This window comes from Pseudophryne corroboree, chromosome 2, assembly GCF_028390025.1.
Source record: "Pseudophryne corroboree isolate aPseCor3 chromosome 2, aPseCor3.hap2, whole genome shotgun sequence".
Taxonomy (NCBI): Eukaryota; Metazoa; Chordata; class Amphibia; order Anura; family Myobatrachidae; genus Pseudophryne; species Pseudophryne corroboree.
This window is the reverse complement of record NC_086445.1, coordinates 668295205-668302855: the sequence shown is the minus strand read 5'-3', so window position 1 is coordinate 668302855 and position 7651 is coordinate 668295205. Positions and strand designations below refer to the sequence as shown.

Genomic DNA, 7651 nt, shown 5'->3' with positions numbered 1-7651 from the left:
AGGATTGTAACAAAATACACAAAAAAGGAATAAGAGCGGCTAAAGTAGAAACTGAAAAACTAGTGGCCAAGGAAAGCAAAGCAAATCCACCAAAAATGTCTAAATACATCAACAGCAAGAGATTAAAGAAGGGGAGTATAGGCCCTTTAAAATACAAATTGGAAGTCTTAATCAAAAATGATAATGACATAGCGAACAAACTAAATGAGTTTTTTTCAACGGTATTTACCAGAGAGGACCAAATGCAGGGTCTAACACACAATCTCAACAAAGATAATGTCCCACTGCTAAATGCTTATTTTAGTGAGGAGGTAGTCTGTGACCGATTAATTTTTTTTTAAAGATTAATAAATTGCCCGGTCCCGATGGAATTCACCCAAGGGTTCTTATGGAGCTGCACGCTGAACTAGCAAGACCACTATTTTTGATCTTCATGGATTCAGTTAAATCAGGTATGGTTCCCCAGGACTGGCGTATAGCAGAGGTAGTGCCGATATTCAAAAAGGGGAGAAAAGCTGAACCAGGTAATTTTAGACCAGTCTTACATCCATAGTGGGGAAAGTATTGGAAGGTATTCTAAGGGATAGTATTCAGAAGTTCCTAGAAGCCAATAAGGTCATTAAAAGGAACCAGCATGGATTTGTGAAGGACAGATCATGTCAAACCAACCTACTTGGCTTTTATGAAACAGTAAGTGCGAACCTTGATCAGGGTAAGGAGGTGGATGTAATATTTCTAGACTTTGCCAAAGCTTTCGACACAGTACCACACATGTGACTTATCTATAAGCTACAAGAAATAGGACTTGGGAGTAAAATGTGTACTTGGGTCAGTAATTGGTTAGATAATAGGGAGCAGCGCGTTTTGGTTAATGGATCTTTTTCAAATTGGACTAAAGTGCTAAGTGGGGTGCCGAAAGGGTCTGTACTCGGACCACTATTGTTCAACATCTTCATTAACGACCTAACAGTAGGTCTAGAGAGCATGGTGTCAATTTTTGCTGACGATACCAAATTGTGTAAGGTTATAAATATGGAGGGGGATGCTGAGTCTCTTCAGAACGACTTAGTTAAACTAGAAGCATGGGAAGCAAAATGGAGAATGAGATTCAATACATGCAAGTGTAAGGTAATGCACTGTGGTAGCAAGAACAAAAATAACACCTATATACTAAATGGAGCAATATTAGGAGATTCTGTACTGGAAAAAGACTTAGGTGTTCACATAGACAACAAACTAAGCAGCAGTACCCAAAGTAGGATTGCAACAAAAAAGGCTAATAAGATATTAGCATGCATAAAATGGGGAATTGATGCAAGGGACGAGAGTGTTATACTCCCATTATACAAATCACTAGTGAGGCCACACCTTGAATACTGTGTGCAATTTTGGGCACCATACTACAAAAAGGATATCCTGGAGCTAGAAAAGGTTCAGAGGCAGGCGACCTAATTAAGGGCATGGAGACGCTGGAATACGAGGAAAGGCTTGCAAGGCTAGGCATGTTTTCATTGGAAAAGAGGAGACTAAGAGGGGACATGATCAACATCTACAAATATATAAGGGGACAATACACAGAACTTGCGAGGGACCTGTTTTTAATAAGATCAGCACAGATGACACGTGGACACTGGCTTAGGTTAGAGGAGAGGAGTTTCCGCACAATGAGGTGAAAAGGTTTTTTCACAGTAAAGACAATACGTGTTTGGAATTCCCTGCCTGAGAGTGTAGTAACGGTGGACTCAGTTAACACCTTTATGAATGCGTTAGATAAATTCCTTTTGGATAAAGATATTGAGGGATATGATGCTAGACAAGTATTATAGTTAATATATCTAGTCCTAAACTAAAATAACTAGTCCTAAAATAAACTGCATAGGAGACCTCAAACAGTTTGAACACGATGGACAACTTGTCTTTTTTCAACCTTAGATACTATGGGGGTCATTCCGAGTTGTTCGCTCGTTATTTTTTTCTCGCAACGGAGCGATTAGTCGCTAATGCGCATGCGCAATGTCCGCAGTGCGACTGCGCCAAGTAAATTTGCTATGCAGTTAGGTATTTTACTCACTGCGTTACGAGGTTTTTTCTCCGTTCTGGTGATCGTAATGTGATTGACAGGAAGTGGGTGTTTCTGGGCGGAAACTGGCCGTTTTATGGGTGTGTGCGAAAAAAACGCTACCGTTTCTGGGAAAAACGCAGGAGTGGCTGGAGAAACGGAGGAGTGTCTGGGCGAACGCTGGGTGTGTTTGTGACGTCAAACCAGGAACGAAACTAACTGAACTGATCGCAGATGCCGAGTAAGTCTGGAGCTACTCAGAAACTGCTAAGAAGTGTCTATTCGCAATTCTGCTAATCTTTCGTTCGCAATTTTGATAAGCTAAGATTCACTCCCAGTAGGCGGCAGCTTAGCGTGTGCAAAGCTGCTAAAAGCAGCTTGCGAGCTAACAACTCGGAATGACCCCCTATGTTACTATGTTATTATGTTACTTCAAAGACAGAGGCCTTGCCTTTTAACATTTCAAATGAAACTCTTCTAGTTTTGAAAAGTAATTATAAATATTCCTTGCAGACTAGGTCATTGACGTATTTGGGAGTACATTTGGCTAATGACGATGACCTTATTGATTGTAATTACATCCCTCTTTTGCGTGCCTTTGAGTTTTTGACCATGGAATGGTTTTCGCATGAAGTCTCCTGGTTGGGGCGGGTAGCAGCGGCCAACATTATATTATTACCCAAACTCATGTACCTCTTCCGGACTATCCCTAGACCATTTCCTAAATACCTGTGCTTCAAATTTAACAAAACTCTCAACTGCTATGTGTGGAAGTGGGCTAGACCCAAAATTGCTAGAAACGTACTTATATTGCCCAAAGTGGGCGGTGGTGTGGCCTTTCCCGATTTTGAGTCTTACCACAGCGCTTGTCTCCTCAGCCAACTCAATGATTGGTTTCAAACAGCGAATCCGAAACCTTGAGTGGTTATTGAACAAGCTCTTGTGGTTTCCGTTCCTCTATCGGAACTGTTGTGGTTGCCGGCGAAGATTTCTTCAGTGCGCTCTGGCTCGGGCAGGGCGGTCCGGGTGACTCTGCAGGTGAGGTATAAATTTATCTCCTCCTGTGAGGGGTTCGCCCTGCCCATGCCGGAATTGTCCCTATCAGTTATTGCCTCTCTCATCCCCAACCTTTGCCTTCAGTCTTGGGTACCCAATGGTTTGATAAAAATTGGGGACATCTGTGGCTCGGGGGGTCTGATTCCCTTTAATGAAATTCAAAAGACTCATGGCATTCCAAAGCATGATTTTTATAAATATTTACAGATTCGACATTGGTTGGGCAGCCAGGCTTCTAGCAAAGCAGTTCCCCCTATTATCCTAAAGTTATTGCTTACTCGATTGCAGCTCTCGAGTTCTAGAGGCAGAATCTCTTCGTAGTACACTCTTTTAATTACAGACACCAAAAAAGTAAACTACCTGCCCAAATTAAATGGGAAATAGATCTAGCTAGGACTCTCTCAGTAGAGGATTGGAGTTGTATCTCGGGTCTATGCTTTGAAATTTCTAGGTGTATAAACCACTCTGAGATGTATTATAAATAATGTCACAGGGCCTATTTTACTCCAGAAAGACAACACAAGATCTGGCCCAACACCTCAAAATGTTGCTGGAGGAAGTGCGGGGATATAGGCTCTCTGTTCCACATTTTTTGGACTTGTCCACAGGTACAACCCCTGTGGTTAAGCATATTGTGTTTATTGAGGAGGTATTGGGTGAAGAGATTCCTGCTGACCCGGTAATTGCTCTATTCCATTACCACCCACATTTATTAACGGATGGCAACTCCTATCTGTTTGGCCATGTTCTAATTGCCACGAAAGCAGCTATCGCCCAACAGTGGAAATCGGATTTGATTCCTTCCCTTAACTTTATTATCAATAAAGTCCATAAACATTACCTATATGAAACATCTGTCTGCCCACACTCTCTGTCAGCCTCATCCTCTTCGAGGAAATGATCCAAATGGACTAAGTACATGGAACAGCAGGACACTTCACTCACTAGCAACTCATTTGTTGACTTAACTATATAAAGTCTTTGGTTGGTTATTAGCATGCACCTGGTATCCCGTCCATTTCCCACCTGTTTCTCTCTTTTCTTTACCTTCTCTGCTTTGTACCCATTTCAGAGTACTATGTTTTATTACTTGATATTTTGGGGTTACGGTTTTGGGAGTTTGTCATTATTATGTGAACCTGAGTTAATTTAATTTATTGTATATTTGCTGCATAAGTGTGTTTATTTATGACAAGTACCATACATGTACCCTGATTGTTATCCCCCTCTCTTCTTTCTGTATCCCTATTTGCTTTTGCCTACAAATCTAATAAAAACTATTGTTAAAAAAAAAAAGAAAACATTGTTGGTAGTAAAAAAAACTCCTGCAGAACCTATCATTCCCAGGTGGTTTCCTATCCAAGTACTAATGTGGCCCAAGACTGCTTAGCTTCAAAGATCATATGAGATTGGTTATGTACAGTGTGGTATGGCTGTAGATGAGCTTTGTGGTTTCTGTTTGACCTCTTTGCTTCTAACTACTGGTACATAAATAAATAAGTATCAAAATAGAATGCATCAAGAGAACGTTGTTGATTTTATAAAAATAACTCCAACATCTGGTATTCCAATGTGGACTCCCAGCCAAGTACTAACCAGGCCCAACACTGCTTAGCTTCCAAGATCAGATGAGATTGGGTTTGTTCAGGTTGGTGTGGCTGTAAATGAGCTTTGTGGTTTCTGTTAGAACTCTTCTTACTACTAGTACATAATTTAATATATTAAAACATGTAATTCATCAAGAGAACGTTGTTGGTAGTATAAAAATACCTACAACACCTAGTAATCACAGGTGGTCTCCCATCCAAGTACTAAACAGGCCCAACACTGCTTAGCTTCCATATCAGACGAGATTGGGAGTGTCCAGTGTGGTGTGGCTGTAGGTGAGTTTTCTGGTTTCTGTTAGAGCTCCTCTACTTCTAACTACTGGTACAGTAATGAATATGTTTCAAAATGGAATGCATGAAGAGATCAATGTAGGTGGTATAAAAATAACTACAGCACCTGGTATTCCCAGGTGGTCTCCCATCAATGTACTAACCAGGCCCAAAACCATTTAGTATCCAAGATCAGACAAAATTGGACATGTCCAGTGTGGTATGGCTGTCGTTGAGCTTTATAGTTTCTGTTAGAGCTCTTCTACTTCTAACTACTAGTACATAAATTAATAAGTTTTGAAACAGAATGCATCTAGAGAATGGTGTCGGTAATATAAAAAATACCTCCAGCAGCTGGTATTCCCAGGTGTTCTCCCACCCGAGTACTAATCAGGCTCAACTCTGCATAGCTTCGAGATCAGATGAGATTGGGCATGTCCAGTGTGATGTGGCTGTAGATGAGCTTTGTGGTTTCTGTTAGAGCTCATGTACTTCTAACTATTGGTACATAAATGAATACGTTTCAAAATAGATTGTATCAAGAGAACGTTGTTGGTCGTATAAGAGTAACAACAGCACTTGGTGTAGTGGTCTCCCATCCTACTACTAACCAGGCCTAACACTGATTTGCTTCCAAGATAAGATGAGATTGGGCATGTCCATTGCGATGTGGCTGTAGATGAGCTTTGTGGTTTCTGTTAGAGCTTTTCTACTTCTAAGTACTGGTACATAACTGAATAAGTTTCAAAATGGAATGCATCAAGAGAACGTTGTTGTTAGTATAAAAATACCTACAGCACCTGGTATTCCCAATACAAGTACTAACCAGGCCCAACACTGTTTAGCATCCAAGATAAGATGAGATTGGGCATGTCCATTGTGGTATGGCTGTAGATGAGATTTATGATTTCTGTTTGAGCTCTTCTACTTCTTACTACTGGTACATAAATGAATAAGTTTCATAATTGAATGTATCAAGAGAATGTTGTTGGTAGTATAAAAATACCTATAGCACCTTGTATTCTCAGGTGGTCTCATATTCAAGTACTATTCAGGCCCAACACTGCTTAGCTTCCATGAGCAGATGAGACTGGGCGTGTCCAGTGTGATGTGGCTGTAGATGAGCTTTGCAGTTTCTTTTAGAGCTCTTCTACTTCTAACTACTGGTACATGAATGAATAAGTTTAAAAATGGAATGCATCAAAAGAACGTTGTTGGTAGTATAAAAATGCCTATAGCACCTGGCATTACCCGGTGGTCTCTCATCCAAGTACTAACTAGGCCCAATACTGCGTAGCTTCCAAGATCAGATGAGATTGGGCATATCCATTGTCGTGTGACTGTAGATGACCTTTGTGGTTTGTGTTAGAGCTCTTCTACTTCTAACAACAGGTACATAAATTAATAAGTTTCAAAATGGAATGCATCAAGAGAACATTGTTGCTAGTATGAAAACTACCTACACCATCTGCTATTACCACGTGGTTTCCCATACAAATACTAACCAGGACCAACACTGCTTCCAAAATCAGATGAGACTAAGCATGCCCAGTGTGTTGTAGATGAGATTTCTGGTTTTGGTTAGAGCTCTTCCACTTCTAACTACTGGTATATAAATGAACACGTTTATAAAAGGAATGCATCAAGAGAACGTTGTTGGTGTTATAAAAATACCCAGGTGGTCTCCCATCCAAGTACTAACCAGGTCCAACACTGTTTATCTTCCAAGCTCAAATGAGATTGGGCATGTTGAGTGTGGTGTGTCTGTAGATGAGTTTTGTGGTTTCATTTAGAGCTTTTCTACTTCTATCTACTGGTACATATATGGAGACATTTTAAAATGGAATGCATCAAGAGAATGTTGTTGTTAGTATAAAACTACCTACAGCACCTGGTATTCCCAAGTGGCAGGGGCGGATTGGCCCACTAGGACACTATGACAGATTCCAATGGGCCGGGCCCATATCCCCCTCAGTCAGGCCAATTTACACTCAGGCTGGGCTGGATCACACTGCTTACAGTACTTGCGGTCTATTGGAATGCAATCCGGTCGTTAGGATAGTGGGTACTTCCAGGTGCCGCTTGCCGTGAAAAGTGGTGAAGCTATTCTACCAACAGGGGACCTGAAGAAAGTTAACCAGCCCAGCAGCATCCTCTCTCTGGCCCTGGCCATAGGTCTCCTCAACGAGCCCAGCATGGGAGCAGCAGCATAGCGATGGTCGGAGCCGGGTTCACTATACCCGCGGGCCGCCGCCACCCTAGCTCCCGCACTTTCACTGAACTGGCCAGAGCGGCAACTGAGCACTGAAGAGGACCCTGCAGAGAAGTGATTTTTAATTACATTATTTGCATTATCATGATGGTGTAAGGCTTAGGGCGTCCCCGGTCACAGTGTATGGTTTGGGGACTGGACAGGAGCAGGATGTACCTTGTTCTCAGGATGCCAGCTGATCAGGCTGCACTCACGGCCAGCCCTTGGACAATCTCTAATGCAAAGTCATTCAGCCCTATAGCTGCCCAATGTCTGTCCATGATGATGGGCTTATTTATGTAATGCGGTGGCTACGTATGTAATGCGGTGTCTACATATGTAATGCGGTGGCTATGTATGTAATGTGATGGCTATGTATGTAGTGTGGTGCTATTTGTGTAATTAGGT

At 41.7% G+C, this 7651-nt stretch overlaps 4 pseudogenes; all 4 read right to left on the bottom strand.

Annotated features, from left to right (window-relative positions):
* Window positions 1–4662: 4662 nt before the first annotated feature.
* Window positions 4663–4781, bottom strand: LOC135052245 (5S ribosomal RNA; annotated as a pseudogene).
* Window positions 4782–4882: 101 nt separating this feature from the next.
* Window positions 4883–5000, bottom strand: LOC135051602 (5S ribosomal RNA; annotated as a pseudogene).
* Window positions 5001–5107: 107 nt separating this feature from the next.
* LOC135052085 (5S ribosomal RNA) lies at window positions 5108–5226 on the bottom strand (annotated as a pseudogene).
* Window positions 5227–5995: 769 nt separating this feature from the next.
* Window positions 5996–6114, bottom strand: LOC135052583 (5S ribosomal RNA; annotated as a pseudogene).
* Window positions 6115–7651: the final 1537 nt, after the last annotated feature.